Below are 19,991 nucleotides of genomic sequence, written 5' to 3'. Positions count from 1 at the left end.
AGCCTTGAGAATTAATATGGCAAACGTTTTAACTGCAAATTGTAGCTTGTAGTTAATGTCGACAAATATTACGAGAGTATTATGCATCATAAAGATTAAGCCGATTTCGTCGCACTGATTCGACATCTCGATAAGTTAGTTCGAGCGTGCATACTTCTTTGATAGTTTTTAATTGTTAATCTTAAGTGGCACCAAAAGAAATTTGAAATTTTTCATAATGCCCAATGCATTTCTCTGATTGTTATTAATAGTGAAATCATTCAAAAAAAATACAATGTAATTTGTAGAGTTTTTGTTTTTAAAAAAAAAATCTATAGATTCGTTAGTATCATTCCTATGAAGAGAAACGGATAGTAGAAATTATTAAGATTTTCTATCAGATTCAATTCAGGACATTCCAGTTCATTCATCGATTTCGTCTTTATGTAAAAATCCCAATGATAGAATTCGAAGAAAGAGACACACACAGAGAGAGAGAGAGAGAGAGAGAGAGAGAGAGAGAGAGAGAGAGAGAGAGAGAGGGAAAGAGAGAGAGAGAGAGAGAAGGATGACCTTTTCATAACGAATCTCATTCCTCTTCTTATTTTAAAATTCTTTTTTTCTCATTGATTAAATTAACTTATTAAATTATAAAAACTGCAAGTACAATAGTAATTTTTATTTAATTAATATTTCATAAGCACGCATTGATTCTTCGATGGGATTTTTGCTTTATGTCGCTTCGAAAGGAAATGAAATAAAAAGGATAGAAGTGTGAAAACAATCATCAGCTTAAGACGAAGTAACGTCGATCGTGACGAATAGGGATAGGAAAGAGGGATGCGGAAGAAAAGTTGAAGGATTTCATTTTGCTTTACCCTCATGTATCCCCCCTCTCTCTCTCTCTCTCTCTCTTCTATTTCTTCTTCTTCTATCTTTCGATTTCTCTTTCTCGCTCCACTTCCAGTGTAGTCTACCTGCTAGTCGAGAAGGGTTTGTGCTTTCAAAGCTATTAAGGTTATCTTCCATTTGGAATTCTCTATCATTTTTCTTGAAAACTCTAGAAGAGCCTTTATTAAGAACTCATAGGATATCGTGGCTTTAAAATTAAATCCGCAGTCGTCGTGAGATACCTCGGAAGAAAGAGATAGAAATGCCCACCGATTTCTCTGGATTAAAATTTCCGTGATTTCAATATTAATTGAATATTTAACGAATATATTGTTTCCACGTCAGCTGTCCAAACCACTATTTTGATAGTCATAGTCCAAAATGCTTGGAATATAAAGATCAATGAAATTCTTCTTATTCTCCTTTTATTATTCATATTCGTAATAATATTTCAATTTGATAATAGCCAATGGAATATTAAATTTCTCTATTGCAATCCATTATAACTATTCATTGTAACTATTGGCCACAATGACACTAAATTGACACAATGACCACTTGTTGAACGATTCTCGTAAAATTCACGATAATGTCTCTCAGGCGAACGGATACTAAAACAATATTTGTTCTTCCCAAAATAAAGGAGTTTGCTTATCACGTGGTCAAGATATTTTTCCAATAGGCCTCGTATCGTTAATCCTCGTCTTGTCCTCGTATCGTTAATCATTTCAAAATAAAAATGCATTCATATAGTAAATTATTTTAGATTTAATCGTAATAATATAAGAATATTCTTGATCGAATTTAATGAGTCTTGAAGGTCATAAAAAATAGTTAAAAGTTAACATTGACGTTGTTGTATTTCTAATATTAGATTCGTGAAATTTCTTGCGTGGTATAGTTCTAGCTTATCGGTATAATATATGAAAGGAGTATGCTAATATCATCCTGACCATGACTTTGTCGACAAGCACAACTTAATGATTGTAATCCTTTTCTTTCTCTCATCCCTCCAAACACGTTTGAAATAGAGCTTAGGCCAAATAATCGTGTGAAAAGCAAAGAATGGTACTTTCCCCATTATATATAAGAATTCTAAAAACATGCTTATCGTGTCAGAGACATGTTAGGCCGGGCAAACATGTGAAATATGAGTGCTCTACTTTCGTTATTATGCGTTTATACATAGCGCTGCAATCTTACTTTTCGTTCAAATAAATATAAGATAAGCTAAGATAATTCCCAAACACCTTCTAACCTTTCTTTCTTCGGTCGCAAAACGATAAAATATTTTTTTTCGTGATATTTAAATTTGGTTCTTGGGTTGTATCTGACAAACACAGACGTATTCTACTGAAAAATATATTACTCGCATTACGAAAATAACAATTGCGTTCTTCTGCACAAATAACGTCGAGGAGAGCCAACGAGCTATGGTTAGTATGTATCATGTTAATGGCGCTTGGTATGACAAGTAATATAGCGGAAAAAGACATATACGTGTTTAGAGCAAGTATAAATACCATGTCTAACAAATGATCATTGAGAAGAAAAAAGATTGAGAGAGAGAGAAAGAGAGAAAGAGAAACTTTACCATAAATTATTACCGTTTCCAACCAAGGATTCAAGAATCATTTTGAAATTTTTTGATGATAAATTACGTAAAACATAAATTAATAATTCTTCTGATATCAAATAACCGAAAGAAAACTTTGAACACGTAATTTGATTTTGATCACTCCATTAGCGATTCCTTTCCTTGATCTTATCGTCTTGTATAGATTAATTGATAGATAGGGATTGCACATTAATTAACTATCAAAGGAAAGTTAGAAGACACTCGTCGAATTATATCGAGCATGTTTGAAAAACTTGAGAAGCACGGGATGAGGGCGTATCCGACTCGAATTTAGTATTCCTGACGATTTTTGAGTTAGACAGGTAGTTAGGCAGGTAGTGAAACAGGTAAGCGTTCCGATATCGGTATGCTAATTAATGAGTGGGAGTCCTTTCGTGACTCTTGGCGCGCGTTCGAGCAAGCAACACGAATCTCAAGCGAAGTTTTCTCGCCTTCTCTTTCTTCACGGGCTCGCCCCTTCGGGTCAGGGTGAATAACGTGACGTCACAACAGGGTGTGGTGATTTACACGAGACTTCGGCATTATAACCTTTCCCTTCTCTCTTTCTCTCTTTCTCTCTTTTCTCTCTTTCACTTAATTTTTCTTAACGCGAGGCATCTGGGACAACCAGGAGGCGAAGCATATTAAAGCAATCTTGTGTGTTCCTCTAATGAATATTTTCCTTCTATCAGAGAAATAGATACGTTCCGTTTAAAGTGCATTTTGAAATAAAATTAATGCAATCTGGGCTTGGTAAGCTTTGGATATATAGATCTATAATTTTTTTTTGCAAGAGAGTATCATACGTACCTAAAAAAAAAAAAAGAAAATAAATACAAAGCTCGAATAAAATTGTTGACAATAAACGAATGATTTGATGTTAAGTGTTTTTGAAAATACAATTCAACATGCAAGATAGACGATGTCAAAGCTATCTTAATGTGACAATAAGTAGCTAAAGAGTCTTTCCGAGGTACAATATTTTCTTACTTGTTTATCTTGAGCCGTTGGATCTACTTTTTTATTTTTCCTGGCATCGAAATAGGATGACAAAGGATAAAGTAAAGAGAAGTAGACGGTTAAGTTCCTTTAAACTTCGAGAAAGAGAGTACGGTTGATTACTTCCTCGTTTTTCTTTCTTCTTTTTTATTCAAAGGCCGATCATCGATCGTTCCTTGCCAGACTATCAATTAAACTCCGATTGTTTCATCAGAATTGATACGTATTTTTTTAAATTCTTTTTCATAGTTCAGTTTCTTCATTCAAATGTTTATCCATATTGTACAATCGATGTTTACATTGCAACATCAAAAGAGCATTACATTCGATAGAGCATCGGCTGTCCTGTCTCGTCATTATTTATTAATTTGTCCACTTGGATTATTCAAATTCATTTCAATGCCTTTACCAAAATTGACATAGAATATTCAGTAACATGCATAGATATATCATTATTACATTATCATAAAATTCATCAATAAATTTGACACGTGCGTTTGATAAAAATCCGAATCATTTATGAATATTATCGATGTATTTAATTTTGGTTAGATCAAGAAGAGAAAAATTTATTAAGTTGTTAGTTTATATATTTTTTCTTTCTTACTCGTATTAATAATATTCTAGATTATTTCTCTGATTTATTTCAGGCGGATCGTAAAAGAGAAATGATTTTGGTTGCATCTGTCGGTATAAATTGAACGGTCAAACGCAAGCGAAACCGTGACTGTCTCTTGTGGCTTGTCAGTAACCATTTCGAGAGAGGGATCTGAGGGATTGGAAGGTTCATACATTTGTGGTATGTTCTTGAACCCTCACGTACTTTACTAGCTAATCCAATTCGAAAGCTGTCCAACAGTTTGCTATATCTACTGTAAACGAATAGCGAAAGAGCTTCAAGGAAATGGTGACCGGCGTAACGAGCCTAATAAAGTGGCCTTTGACACAAAGAGAAAAATGTATTCCTTTTTGATCATTCGATTAATCGTCAAACTTCTAAGAATATTCATTCGAAAGCTTTAAAACTTGTGAATATCAAGTAGATACCTAAGTTGTTAATGAGCGTATAACTTTTTCTTTTTTCAATCTATCTCGTTGTAGAAAAAGATTTAACAACAATTTCTTTTTCTTTACTTTTAATGAATTTTTCTTTCTATTTAGAAAAGCCGAACATGAATATAACAGAATATATTCTTTAGATCTGAACACCTATCGAAGTTCAATTCTTGTCGAACGCATCTTCGATTTTATTGTGCTTCTATCTATAAGGGCAGAAAGAATATTCGATTTCTTCGAGTATTTCTTACAAAAGCAGAAGCAGAATAAAAGAAACGTATAATGTTTCCTTTGGACTAAAGTTAGCATTCATATTCTATCCAGTGTAAAAAAAGAACTTCGATCTATCTTGAACATCGTACTTCGTGGAATTGCACGCGATCAGCCTGAGAATTTGATAATTAATTAAACGAAAGAATAGTGCGTTGAAAAAATGATTTATTTCACCTCGTTAAACATCCGTGACGCACGCAACTCTTATTTCGAGAAATACAAGTACCTAATTAGTCCATTAAGCATTAATCATACGACATAAGAGCATGGTACAAGTTGATATAATACAAAACGCCCTTCACATATAACTTTTTACTAATTATATAATGAAAATTTAAACGTCGAATATTCATCGTGAGTACTTGCGAACTTCGATAAATGCTTTTATTGAAGCTGCGGTAGGAATTAAAAAAAACAAAAAAAAAAAACAAAAAACCGTTGGCGTATAAAGTTCTGTTCTTTTTTTTCTTTCTTTTTTTCCTTTTTCTTTTTTTTTGTTTTTTTCTTTTTTTTTTTTTTTTGAATGAATCCGTTTAATTTAATTTGCTCGACGTTGATTGTGATAGAGGGTTAACTTATCGCGAGTATAATAAAAAAAAAAATATGTTCGAGGTCGAACAAAAGATGGCGATCGCGAGTGAAATCTTATCGTCACGCGAACTACACCCACAGTATCGTGTATAATTTCGCGTGATAAACTAACCTATTTTTAAGATCGTAAAATGTGAATAAAAACGAGATCTGAATCGTGACTTTGCTTCAATACCTATGAGCTTGCATTCTAACTGATGTATAGGAGGAGTAATACCAATGTCCATAAAAATTGAACAAAAGAACGGCAAAAGAATTGGAAAAATCCGAAGCTTTCTAAGGATCCTCTCAAAAAATTGTATTGAATTATTTACGTGCAATGGACTCACGCACGAGAAGCTCGACAAGCTCGACGATCTTGATGGGCAACAAGTGTCCTTGGCTTTACAGAAACGAAGCCTGCATATAACTGCGATCTGACAATCGTAAGTATCGCTTGCCACTTTTTCGTTGATCTTTAGATTGAAAGAAAATAATAGTTAGGATATCGAACAATCATACTAATTGAATATTTCAATATATCACGAACTTATCAAACAATCGTGTTACAATTTTTTGAAATATCTGTAATAATTTATTGAACTTTGACTATAATATTATATTACTCATATTAACTTGATACAAATACGATTTCGTTTGACATATTTTATACTCAGAATACAAGACATCATTGTTAATTTGATATAACATGAAATGAATAACACGTCTAAGCATTGAAAATGATTCTAAATTATTGCAAAGCTGTATACTCGAAAGTTGAAAATTACAGGACATTCCTACAAATTGTAATGCATGAAAAGCAAAGAGTAGTTATACCCCATTGCTTTTGCAATGTGCACGCTCTCGAAACTTTGGTGGTACGTGGACCAAGAACTTCGTATATGTAACGAATTCATTATGCAGAGCCGATTTTAGACTTACGTTTAATGCGAGGCTAGTGCAGATAGTGAACATTCGCACGCGCACGCGCACGCATATATCTTTACAATTCCCCGCTTTGCAATTCCCCCGAATTCTGTACCATGTATTTGAAATCATTGTGAACCGTATAATTTCGTTGTTAAAAATGCATAACGATTATTCAATGATATTAGAAACATTTACATCTATAACAAATATATATATATATATATATATATATATATATATATAGATTTTAAAAATAGATATGTTCATTTTAAATAATCAAGGTCCAAAGACATGATCCCAAATAGCACATTGTTCGAAGTCAATAGACCACCATTAAACCATTTACACAATGATATATCAATGGGTATCTGCGTTATTGTATAGGATCAAGAATGGTCTACCAGCGTATCTAACATGGCGAATGGCGGATTATTTGTGAATCGATGCGTTTCTCAATTACCGATAGATCCGGACTATTTGCTATAATAAATGATTCAAAGAAACTTTAATGATTATTACATTTCTAATGGATAGAAATAATGTCTAAAACCTAATATTGACATATCGAGAATTACGGGCATAAGACATAAAAAGTTAGGAATGTAGTTAATGGACGCAGGAGCTACCATCGACAAAAAAAGAAGTGGAAGGAAAAAGAAAAAGAGATCAGGAGAAGATACAAGGCATTAAATCAACATGGACAGAAGGGAAGTGCTAAAGCAGGTTCCAAGTACTTGGCACCCTATAGTGGATACGTGCACACATGCGTATTCGCCTGTAGCTATGTATATGTGAACTCGAAAACATCTATGGGAGTACGAGGGTGGCGCGAGCGCCGTACAGAGAGGGCTATCGACCCTTTCTATTCCAACCTAGAACGACATGGTCTGCTGTGTACTGCTTTTGTACTGACAATGTATGCATCTCTATGTTGTCATGGACTTTATCTCATCTGCTCAAGAAGATTAATATAATCTGACGATTATTATTAAATAGAAAATCGTAAAAAAAAGAATATTAAAAGTAATACCTAAGAGAAAATCGTGCCTTTTATTTGTGTATATATATATATATATATATATATATATATATATATATATAATAACTATGATACATTAGATGAGTATTAAAAGTTCATTAAAGATCTTATCTATTGTAATTTAAAATAATGTCAGCTCATTCTAGTATACATCAGTACTTGGGTACAAGTACTTACAATACTCGTTACTTTATCATTCGCGATAATTCTAACTGACGGTTAATAATTAGAAAATTGAATAGAATTACGACTGGCGAAGGGTGGATAGAAAACGTGATTCACGAAGAAGATAACGTAATAGCGAAACTTTTTCCGTGAAATGTTCTGCGACCCTATAAAAGAGAGTGTATATGCGTGTACTCATACAGGTCTATATATATATATATATATATGTATATCTTTTCGTTACGTCATCATTGCAGTAGCATCCCTCCATTAAGAGAGTATCATCAAAGGTAGATTTAATTGCACCGTGCACTCGTACGGTTAAAGCATCACTTTGGAATTTCTTTGTCAAGGTTTTAACATGATTCGTTCACTCGCTTATGAAAACGCATATAAACGTGATCGAGAGTCAGGATTTTGACAAATCAAAAGATCCAATTAAAAGTTCATCGAAATTGATCAAGTATAGGTTGATCAATCGTTTATGGAAAATCAAAAAAATAATTTTGCCAGCGAGTCGTGAAAATTCCAATATATAACACCGCTTTGAACAATTTTATTGCTAACTACTTTCAGTGAACTCGTTCAACGAGAAATTTATCAAACATTAATCACGAATTATCGTTTCCATAGTTGTTATTTAGAAAAAAATAGTAATAAAAGTTTCTTGATCAGGGTATGTATCAAGGGATGAATACATATATCAAGGGACTCGTGAAGAAATTCGAAATCGATTTAGCGGAATAATAAATTGCATTAGGTAATAAATATAGTACATTCTTAAGAACCAGAGGATTCATTGGTATTAAAGGGCTCGATTAAAAAGGATCGATGTGCTCTACTTTAAAATAAATTCGTAGCGACGAAATATCAATCGATAACTCAAATACCATTAACATTACCTAGATTAATCAGTTGTTGCGAATCAACTCGAGTAAATATCAGGAATGATAATGTCAAAAGTGGTTTGATGGATCTCACCCATAATTCAACAAATTGTTATTACATCTACGTTACGAGACTTCGCGTGATCCATTAATAAAGGAATCTGCGTTAACATCGTACATGCGAGCAAGTAGAGCATACATAGATGCATATATATCGCGTGCGATACATACGATATATTTACATATGTCTCTACCCACTTGTGGCTCTATCACGATTTCTTCACAATGGAATAGAGGCTAACGCATAGTTCACGGTTTCAGTTTTCCAACGACACATCGATCTATCTAAAATAAAAATAATTTGGAAAATTAGCTTTCCAATAACTTCTAGAAAGAAACATGCGTTAGCACTCTGTATGGAAATAAAGATATTAACATTAAAGGCATAGATCGAGCTAATAGAAGCAATCGAATTTTTGGAATTAGTAAAGAGCAGCCAGTGCTGCAGGATAGAAGCAAAAGGTGGAACGTCGATATCTCATTTTGAAACCACCAAACGAATCGATGCTATTTTCCCATGTGGCCAATATACGTACATATATTCCGGATATATTTGTAACATTTTGCCGGTTTAATGTCGCACAAAAATTCTACCGACTTTTACTCCATTTATTTTGAAGGCAGTTCGAAAACGTAAATTTTCACATTCGTTCTCTCTCCATCTCTTTCATTCCTTCTTTCTCTCGTTTACGCAACCCTTATACTTCACTTTTTCTTTTTTTTTTGTCTCTCTTATTCTTCTTCTTCTTCTTTTCAAACACATACACACGCGCTCGCACACACACACACACACAAACACACAAACACACAAACACACACATAGATACATACATATATGTGCTAATTCAATATTTCTCTCTTTTTACATCATTCTCTTTTCAGTAGTGATACACGAGAACTGTGAAACAGAACGTGTAAAACTTAATTCATGACCAACGTCTAACCAATAAAGCACGGACGTTTCGCTGCACACTGAATATTTAAAGCTTTAAGTGGTCCACATACCCGAGAGAATTTCACTACAATAACCGTTTCCTAAAGACTCTCGAAATCAGCTTCTTTTCGGTTTTTAAAACGTGCCCCATACGTTTAGCTTCTGACACGGTCTACGCGAAACTTTAAGAGAAAGAAAAAAAAATTTGGGTCACGTTATGACTTACAACCTTACCATAGTAACAATGGAAGAAAGAAAGAGAAAGAAAAGATTGGGACAGGTCTTGATACATGATGCTCACGGGAAAAGAACGTAGTATTATTAAGTTAATCTTTGTGACTTATTGGGGGTAAAGAAATGTTTCGTGCCCACTCGAACGGACAAGGTTGTATTGAATATTCGATAAAAGCAAAGAAATATATCAACCTAAATTAAGATACTCATATACCTTTATTTGATGTGTGGCAAAAATAGGATAAGTTATGTAATAATAGTTAGATTCGATGTTCTTTCTTTATCTGGAAAGTATTAATTAACAGAATATAGTCGATCATGTTTGTAACGAAATCATGTCATATATTGACATTTTCTCGTATTTGACGAAAACATGTAAATGTTATTTTAAAAGAATTTTCAAATTTTCATACGATAAGTATAAAAAAAAAAAGTTCTTTAGAGGGATTATTAATTCTGTCTATGTTATATCTTGGTTATTAAAATCAAGTAGTAATGTCTGTCTTAAAATCAACCATGCAAAAAACAATAAAAGTTTGCTCATAATATCTCTCGAGATCACATTATATCATAATACGCGCTTAAGCATAAATAAAAAAAAAAAACAAGAAAACTATTACTCGGCACGTAATTAGATTTCGTTAGGAACTCAACCCAAGCTCCTCTGACACTTTGTTACGCATTCGTTTCCCTCGAGCGAGCAAACTTGCGAAGAAGGTATGTATGTACGAAGGAACGTCGAGTAACTTTTACAAACGCAAACGAATCCAAAATAGCTTCCAACGACATTCCAAATACGCTTCAGAAAAGTCGCATCTCTTTTTCCTCGACTTTCAACTACGGAAATAATACGACGTGAATGAAATATGTATGAGTCGATGGCTTCTCGTTTTCCGGTGAACCAATTATCGAAGATACCAATAACTTCCCTGAAGGAGAGCTATCGTTTGAGTTATTAAATTTCAAATATTTCTTTTACCAAAATCAGAACCGACATTAGTCACTATCTAGAGAAAAGTCTCTTTCGTCGAATTTCACGAAAGACCTGGACAATGCTTCGTTTAGAACTAAAAGAACATCTGTGGATTACGAAAGATCAGACATTCGTTATTGGCTAACGATCCGTTAGAGAAAAAACGTACCTTTAGAGTTTTATTTCTTCTATTCTTTTCGTTGAATCGACGTAATTAAAAGGAAAGAGCTCATGAGTAAGTAAATACGAGATATTTGATTAAAGATATTTTATAGAAAATATTAAATCTATTGAATCTAAGTGAAAAATAGGTAATGTGACGGGATGAAAATAAATGTAGTCTCTTCCGTGTGTTCCTTCGCGAAACTCTCAGCGATCGATATGCGAATTTCCCTGAATAAGCTAGGGTTGACAAGGGAACGATTCACTGAATGGATATCGTTTGAGAAAGAAAGGGAGGTTTCCATTATTACGACTATAGCTATAAGTAAATTCGATATTCGAGTAAGAATATTACTGATTCCTTAGACGATTAGGTTTAAAAATAATATTTTAGAAAACGGATGATAAAATTAATATATTTGCTTCGTTTCTTTAAAAGTTTGAAGACTTTAATTTATATCCGTAGATTTTTCAACGGGGAAGTTAATAACGGTTAGGTTATCTGACGTTTAAATCAGGAGTATATGAAAGTTCGATTCTTTCACTGGCGTTTAGTTCTATCTCTTTCTCACTTTTTTATTTTAACACCAAATCTTTATCGGTATCAGCTGTCGAAGCTAAAGGTTGCAATGTATCGCACACATGGCGACACTTTAATAGCACGCTATAGACAAGAAGATTAAGACGAGCCATGAGCGTGTGCCGAATGTAACGGGTTATTGCTTTTACGAAAGTTTTAACTTCCACCCACCATTCCTTGTTCTATCTCAAGATGTTCCAAAGTCGACTTATCTGCCAACTTTAACTGAATAAATTTATTCCTATCACGAAATACACAGAAATACCTAGAAGATTATTTTTTTTCCCTTACTATAGTGTGAAATATTTTTATTGTTTATCTCCGAACTAGCTTTCATTTACGTAATTACTACTTGGAATGATTTAATCGAATAATTAAGAGAAACTAGGGAAGAAACTATTGAAGTTGCAAGTTGAAAGAGCTCGATAGGATAAAGGACAAAGTCGTCGATGTTGAATATGTAGAAGTAAAATAATGCGTAGAGTATTATGTATTCTTGATTGTACTAGAAGTTCTACTGTCTCGTGATTCACGTAACGATGTGGGTCTACGAGGTTGAGAACTTTACACTGCGTATCTTGAGAATACAGAGGGCTCGATGCTTAGTTCTAACAATAAGCAAATCCACTATTTAAAGGCAATTAGAAACTCGTCAAAAAGGTAAGCATGTAAATCCTGCTTATTTTTCATGTTTTTCGATAAAATTTTATTAACGAATTCGACCATTAGAAATTCTAATTTATAAGATAGACGAAAGAAGGGAAACAAAGAAAAAATACAAAGAGGAAAAAGAAAATTAGAAGAAGGCGATTGATCTAAGGTCGAAAAAAAGGTGATGGTGCTTATTTCGCGATGTTTTACTCGTGCAAGTAACTGCAAGACTAGGTCATACTTTTCTAGAGAATGCAAGTGTCATGGTACGAGCGGCCTGAGTGCATTGAAAAGATGAAAGGCGAAATTCTACCATTCACGGTATGCCAGCAAACCCGATGGAAGTCAATTCGTCGCGAGCGTGCATGTGAGAAAATAACTGATGTGTAATAATAACTGGTATGCAATTCGGGACAAAGACCGGTACTAGCTTTTGTTTCATGCCAACAGGAACATTTAAAAGGCGAGGATAAAACACATGTCAAATATCTTTTGGATATCAGAAAAGTCGTGAAAGAAATTATTGTATGTGTCGATGTTCATCACACAACACGTTCTGTGAATTAAATCGGCAACAAATCATTATTCTTAACAAGACGAATGCAAAGTGTGATCCAAGAAATATTTTTATCAAGTATTATTATTACAAGAAATTTATTAAGATCACATCTGCCAAATATTCAGGGAACCAACGACGCTTTTCTAAAGCGTGATAATTTTTATCTCGTAAAGTAATTAAAGTCGATGTTTTTTTTTTCAACTAGCGAATATTTGAGTCTCATAGCTGCAAAAGTTTTTTCTTTTGTTATTAATAGAAATCACACATTCATAAAATAGATTAAAAATTTCTTCGTAAGAAATTAGTTTATACGCTCAAGCTCGATCCATACAACTTTTGTGAGGATGCCAGCCTGTAATTATTCCAAGCTCCATTGGATTTCACAGACGGTCATTTCCAGAACATCACGCGTCGCTGTGTTCCCACATCTGTCGATTTATGCCACTCCGAATTAGCTTCGTTTATTGCAAAGCCCTAATTGCTAATTAATCTAACCGAATTTCAATTAAATTTCAACCATCGTTCTTTTTCTTTTCTATCCTCCTCTTTTTTCTTCTAATCTTTCTTTTTCAATTAAAAACGCCTTCTCTAAATATGAGCGTGTAAGTAATTAGCGAAAAAGGTTTTTGTAGAATCCTTATCTAACTTAATGCGTATTTATTTGAAATTTTCATAAAGCGTAAGGAAGATTTAAATGTTGTATAAGTCAAAGCTAACATTCATCTCTAAAATAAAGTTTTTTTGAATAATTAAATTATATTATATAAACATTTTAAACTCTTCTCAAATACAAATATGTTAAGTTAACAATTTTCCTAATGCCTGATTTGTAAACACTTACACAAGTATAAGCTTTATCAGTTTTATATATATATATATATCTTACGTCACTGTATTTAAATATTAAACCCGCAAGAATTTTATTCCCGAGATATTGTTCGCGTACTTCGCGTTCATAGTTACGCATGAATATTTACAAAAGGGAGGAAGACTTGCAGAGTAAACACTTTTAGTGTTGTTCCATGCAAAGATAGTCAGTTGGTTTTTCTTAAGGATTAGAGGTATGCCTGGAAAGTAAATATTGACGCATGGTCACACATTCTTGAATAAAAGAAATATAATACATTAATAAATATCTATCCATATTATATAATCATTTATCTCTTCAATGGTTTCACTATTTAACAAACATTATTATCTAACAGGATCGCTTCTATATGCAACCGACGTGGTGTTGACCGCATCATAATGGACAAACATTTCAATGTAATAGGAGGCCACTAAATAGATCGAAACTACTTTCCTAAGTCGTATCTATAAAGACGATAGTTATCACTATAATTATTATTGGTAATTACTTCGTAAAGTTGTTTAATGTCGATAGTCTCACAAGATATCATCCTACCAATGGGATTTTCTCTTAATTAGGGATTCGTGTAATTTAAATTTAATTTTTTAAGTTCGGAGAATTTTTTTTAATAAAAAATTCACAAAGTTAGGATCATTGATATTACGTGAATTACCGAGTGTCTCGTTAAATTTTGTCCACTTAATTCCTCGGAGTCTCTTACATTATACATACCACATTACAAGTAAACTCGCTTACCGACACGTTTTATTTCTCACGAGAGGATTAGCCCAACAAATTATCATCCTAGTCTTATAATTTTAATGGTGGATGAGATCCTCCGAAAAATAAGTTTGTCGCAAAGAAAATTAAATGATTTTTTTTAAAGAATACATTTTCTTAACCTGATTCGAGGGTAATCAAAATAACAAATAAAGTTGATTGTTTCGATTATCTCAAAAATCAATTTAATTTGAAAACTCTCGTAAAGCATATTCAAATTTCATTTTTCTTTATTGGTTCTTCCGTGAACAGCGCGTGCTCTAATAATTTGTGTTGTGCCATCATGAACGGAGGAACTACATCAATGCACGGTATCGTTATTTGAATTATTTCGAGTATCCTCGCAATTAGTAACTTGAAATTATCGAAATTTCTCGGCGCTGATCATCGAAATATGTTCAGAAAGTATTATCAAAGAATTTATAATAATATCAACATATAATTCATTTAAATGAATTTCTTTCGTTTCATTTTTTATAATACGTATCTTTGAATGATCAAACCATTGAAAGAAATCTGATAATAACTATCGGTGACATATAATCACGAGGGAGTTCAACTTCTGAAAGTGAAAACAAAGGCAGTACGACAATTGTAATCCCCACTGCGATCTACGATCGCGTAGTTTTAAAAGCTGGCTTGAACAAAGTCGTCGAGCGGTTGACGCAAATCGAATCGATTCTGTCGCAAATTGTCAGGGAAAACTTACAAACGTCACGACTCATTTAACCACGAAACTCTCTCTACTACCCCCCCTCTCTTTGTACACGTCGTCACGAACACGATGCAACAGGTAAAGGTAATGTGCTAAGATCGCATGATGCAATTAATTTTTTAACACCTCGTCGTTAAGATTGTTAGAACTAAAGATTTGTTAAAAAATCCAAAATCCAGAGTAGTTGGAAATTAACTCTCGAAATTCAGTAAATTATTCGACATCCAAAGCAATGAGATTCTTTTATGTGTTTTTCTCCTTTTTTATGGGGTATCATCATACGCGAACAGGTACAACGTGACCAAGTAAAAAACACTTCTGCTCTCGCAACGATAAAAGCCGGTTTACAGACTCGATAGCTTTAATACGGTGCCCGTTTATACTTGGGAAAGTATTTTATAGTAATAGGTAAGTAGTGCAATGAAAAATAAATAAAAGACATCCAGATAATTTGTATATGATGAAATCTTGTTTTTATTATTACGTCGATTGAAAATGGGCAAAATTACAGATCTAACTTTGACCTCAATCATTTTCTTACCTTTTATGGTGGATAAGCGATATGTTGTTTTGAATGTGGAATGATACACCTCAGTCTTCTGTAAGTATGCGTCAATAACAGTGGACATAAAGGTGCTGAGCTTCCTCTATCCAAATTGGCCTCGTAGAAGATCACCACTTCGTGCAACACCATTGCAACTGACTTGATTAACGAGAGCGAACTTTGTACACAATGATAATTATATATGCAAGAGAAAGAGAAAGGGAGAGAGAGAGAGAGAGAGAGAACGAGATAGTCACGTAGGGTATTTAGGGATAGTTGGAAATTGGCAAAGCCGATCGAACGTACGAAAATCGTCAGCGTATTTTCCCACGTCGCCACATCCGTCACTCGCACGATCCTTCAATTCCTCTATCACACATGCAATACATATATACATATATGTATGCTTAAACAGCAACGAGTCACTGTGCTCTTCGATATCGTCACGCTTTTACGTCGACCGACCGCACATACGTTCGTCCGCCGTTACGCCTGTAACATTGTTAAATCACGTGTCACTCCTGCTGCTCCTTCATATTCTTTTTGTATAACGATCATCCGATCTTTTAGATCAAAACAAAAATCATCATTTGAATATGAACTTGTGGAAAGAAAGATAAAGGTTACGGATAAATGCATGATCTTTATCAACATCATTCAGATAATATTACTGAATGTTCATTAACAAAGATGTTGAATTTCGAAATGCTTTGTTAATCAAAATGTTTTAACAACAACTCTCATACGCGAGCTTTTCAATTAAGACTAAAATTTCACTGAATTATCCATCGAAAGAAGTAACTATAAGCGAAGGAATATTTAATCTCGAAAAGTTGGCGAAATAAGAAGAACAACAATGCTGTTGTTTACTCTGCAATGTAATCGAAAGTAAGGAGAACGAGAAATATGGGGAGAAAGAGAGAGTTTCAGCTTGTATTTTGTGAGTGCCCGTTGCGTTTGCAACATTGCTTGGAAAAAAGCAAACGAATTCAGAACGAACTTTCTTTCGCTTCTAAACGAGAAAAAGAGATAGAGACAAATAAAAAACGAAAGAGGAAAAGAGAGAGGAAGAGAGAGAGAGAGAGAGAGAGAGAGAAAGAGAGATGGAGAGAGGAAGAGAGAAGAGGTCACCCCTACTAGATTATCGCAACTCCTCGATCGAAATGTTCCTTCCGTCCAAACCATCTATTCTCGAGACTTCGTATGATGAATATAAATATTTTAAAAGTTCTCGACAATAGCTATAAATCTTTCCTAAAACACATATTCGTGCAATAAATTTTTTTGCATCGATAATCATCGAGCATCACTATAAGACAGAATGCAGACGAGAATCCAAACTTTCATTTCTTCTTATCACAATATTATGATCCTTTATCTTCTACAACAACAATGAAATATTGAATAAGAGTTATTTTAGATAAGAATGAAATAATTGAAAGCATCTACCGTTAGTGATAACACACGATAATACATATACGGACATACACATACACAACATGGAGGATGAATATGTAGAACAAGTAGGAGAAACACAGAATCCGCATTTAAACGGATAAGGCACATGCCGTGCTCGTTGTGGTCACGTTGCGATGAGGCAATAATTTTTCTCTCGTCGAAAAAAAAGAAAATCTGAAACAAAAATTCAACGAAGAGGATTGGAGAAATCTCTGTTCATTCCAAGGCCCAACGAAGAAAAACATTCCAATGAGATGATCCTCTGTTAGCATTAAATTATACGTATGAGGACCCCAAGGAAGACCGAACAACCATTCTTGCCTCTCCACTTGTTAAGTCAGCAAGAAATCTTCACATATCACGTTTAGCTCCCATGAGAAAGATAGAGATAACGAAGGAGAAAGACAGGGACATTTCCTTTTCTTTAAAGAAAAGGAAATGACAAAAGAAATTCAAAGGTTTTCTACCCTAATACGTTTTCTCTTTTTTTATGATCTCTTTCACTCAATCATACCTTTACTACTAAAAAGGATTTGTAGAGAAGAATGAATACATTTGACTTTTTCTAAAACATTTCCACCCCTTTATTTCTCTCTCTCTCTCTCTCCCCGCAGTAACACCGATGCTTCGTACAACACACGAAAGACTCAACACTTGATAGACGAGTAGGGGATGACATCGAAGTATGCAAGTGAAAAAAGGAAGGGACGTGTAGCAGCAAAGAAGGACACAATTCGAACGTGATCTTTGAACACTGTTTACACGCACGCGACGAGAGGCGCCATGGTCACTGCCGGCTACAGTGCTCTTCCTCTCCGATAATCACCACCGTCTTGAACGAAGTATCCTCAGTCGATTTCGTCCTGGAAAAGGAGGATGAAGGGAGCAAAGCCCCAGAGCCATATCGTCCTCCCGATGCTTCCGACGACGCCTCGGTGGAGTCTCGTATTCGGCCTCTTCTCGATATCATCGTCGCGATAAGGCACGGCAGACCAACCGTCCATTCATCTCTGTGCAATCCTGCTATTCGAGATACGTCGCAAGCACACACGAGGACGCACGCGTCTCTACGCGCGAACGCGCGCGCGCACACACGCTCTTCTCCTCTTTCTCAACCTCTATCTTTCTCTCTCTTTCTCTCCCCCCCTCTCTCTCTCTCTCTCTCTGTCTCTCTCCCTCTCTCGCTCTTCCCTTCTCGTCGTTATCCGTCCTATCCTTTCGAGGATAGTCCCTCTCTACTACACGCGCGCACGCTACTGCTATATCTCTCTTTCTCTCTCCCTCTCTCTCTCTCTCTCCCTATCTCTCTCTCTCTCTCTCCTCAACCCTCTCGCGCGCGCCACCCTCTCTCTTCGGGGCTCTCTCGCTCGACCTCAAAGCGACCGCTGCTGCTGCTCCAGTGGTGCGTCGCATGCAGGAGCTTTCGTTAGACTAAGCTCCGCTGGAACTAGCGCCACGCCCTCAGAGCAGGTGGCAGCACCTGCCGCAAAATCCTTTAACTATCTCTTTCTTTCTCTCCCTCTTTTTCCCCTTTCTTTTTCTGTCTCCTGTTTAAGAAAGGGATGAAGACCCTTTACTAATATTTCTCGCTCTTTCTCAGCCAGCTTGTTATCGTACAGAATCCGTCAGTCTTTCTGGAACATTGATACTACATCGTACTTTTGTACGTTATTCCCAAAGACTCTTTAACTTCTGAGAATATTATCTTCGAATTTTTATTCGAGCTAAGTTGTTTCGTTTTATCTTCGTTCAAGTCTTTTTGATGTTCGCAAATCCATGCTATATTATTCTACTTGAAGTTGGTTAATACTATGATACGTTTAAACGTTAATAATTAATGGTCGAACTACGGTAGTCGAACGTAAGTAATAAACTGCGACGGAGAAAAGAAACTCGAGGATGCTCAGACTCGTCAAGCAGGTACATTACCACCACCCTTAGACGATTACAATGCACTCTCCTTCTTTCTCTTTGTCTTTCTTTGTCTCCACATTTTCCCGCATTGTACGACACTGAAACACGCGCACCGGATGTGTAGGCGCGAAATATGCGACGCACGCGATGCAAGGACTCACGTGATCTTTTCACTCAATTGTTCGATACCTTCTTTCTTATATAAAATTATCGTAAAAAATTTATAAATCCGAGTACGTAAAAATTACTCTACGTATGCAACATCATTGGATAATCATGGATAACCAATTTAAACGGGGTGCTGCATTAATGTACAGATAATTGGATTACAGGTAGTTCCTATAGACGTAGGGTAATATCATTGAAAGATAAAAGTACAGAAAAAGGGAGAGCCTAGTGACACTAATTATACTACAGGATCATATTCGAACTGACCTCTAAAAACGTACTAATTTTGGATTGTTACGTTTTTTGTGGATCTGTTATGGTAAAAATTTCATTACCAGTGAAAAAATCGAGATAATTTTCTACACGCGAATTTTTTATAATCAACGAAAGACTGCCCATAGCCTGCTATTTCCCTTGGGTTATCTATAAAACGTCGCGTATCCACTCGAAAAGTTCCACGATCTTGTCTTATCGTAACTCACCAACAAAAAGAAGAAAAAGAGTTCACGATAATGCTTACATGATACATTAAACCGTACTAACCGAAATAATCTTGGTCGTTATTCCTTCGATGTCTGACGTAAAAGTTGAGAGTATCGAGAAATCGACGACAATAAAACATAAATTCTATCGGAACGTTTCCAAGTTTCTTCGCGTAATTAATTTTACGCATATGCATTTCCCCACTGTGATTAATGCCCTAGGCCACTTCCTACTATCGAGAGAATCGGTGTATCGTTGGTGAGATTGTTCGTTCTGGAGTTTCCATAATTTATCGCAACTGTCGATATGTAATCGCTGCCAGAAATGTAGCCCGCGCATCGCCAAACTTTTGCGGGGCCTTGTGCATCGACCGTGACGAAGAACGTGAGTATGGAAGCATGTAAACGGATATATATGTAAGCTAAGAAAGAAAACTAAGGGCTGAGAAATAAGAGAACAAAGAGAATCGAAATGTGTGGGAATACAAAAGTAATAGATCTCTTTCTATATAAGCGTCAC

General features: G+C 35.0%; 1 protein-coding gene across 1 annotated transcript in view; it reads right to left on the bottom strand.

Moving 5' to 3' along the window:
* LOC118441308 (popeye domain-containing protein 1) overlaps positions 1-17,951 on the bottom strand; it is a 41,676-nt gene extending 23,725 nt beyond the window's left edge. Inside the window, exons 1-3 of the mRNA XM_035865511.2 lie at positions 17,676-17,951; positions 15,756-15,941; positions 15,447-15,608 (exon numbers count right to left, since the gene is read on the bottom strand). The gene's annotated coding sequence lies outside the window, so the exon portion shown is untranslated. The remainder of the gene's footprint in view (positions 1-15,446; positions 15,609-15,755; positions 15,942-17,675) is intronic.
* Between the last annotated feature and the right edge of the window lie 2,040 nt (positions 17,952-19,991).

Source organism: Vespa mandarinia, chromosome 11 (genome assembly GCF_050613455.1).
Source record: "Vespa mandarinia isolate Hongniang chromosome 11, ASM5061345v1, whole genome shotgun sequence".
Classification (NCBI taxonomy): Eukaryota; Metazoa; Arthropoda; class Insecta; order Hymenoptera; family Vespidae; genus Vespa; species Vespa mandarinia.
Note: the sequence above shows the minus strand (reverse complement) of the source record. Positions and strands in the feature narration are given on the sequence as shown.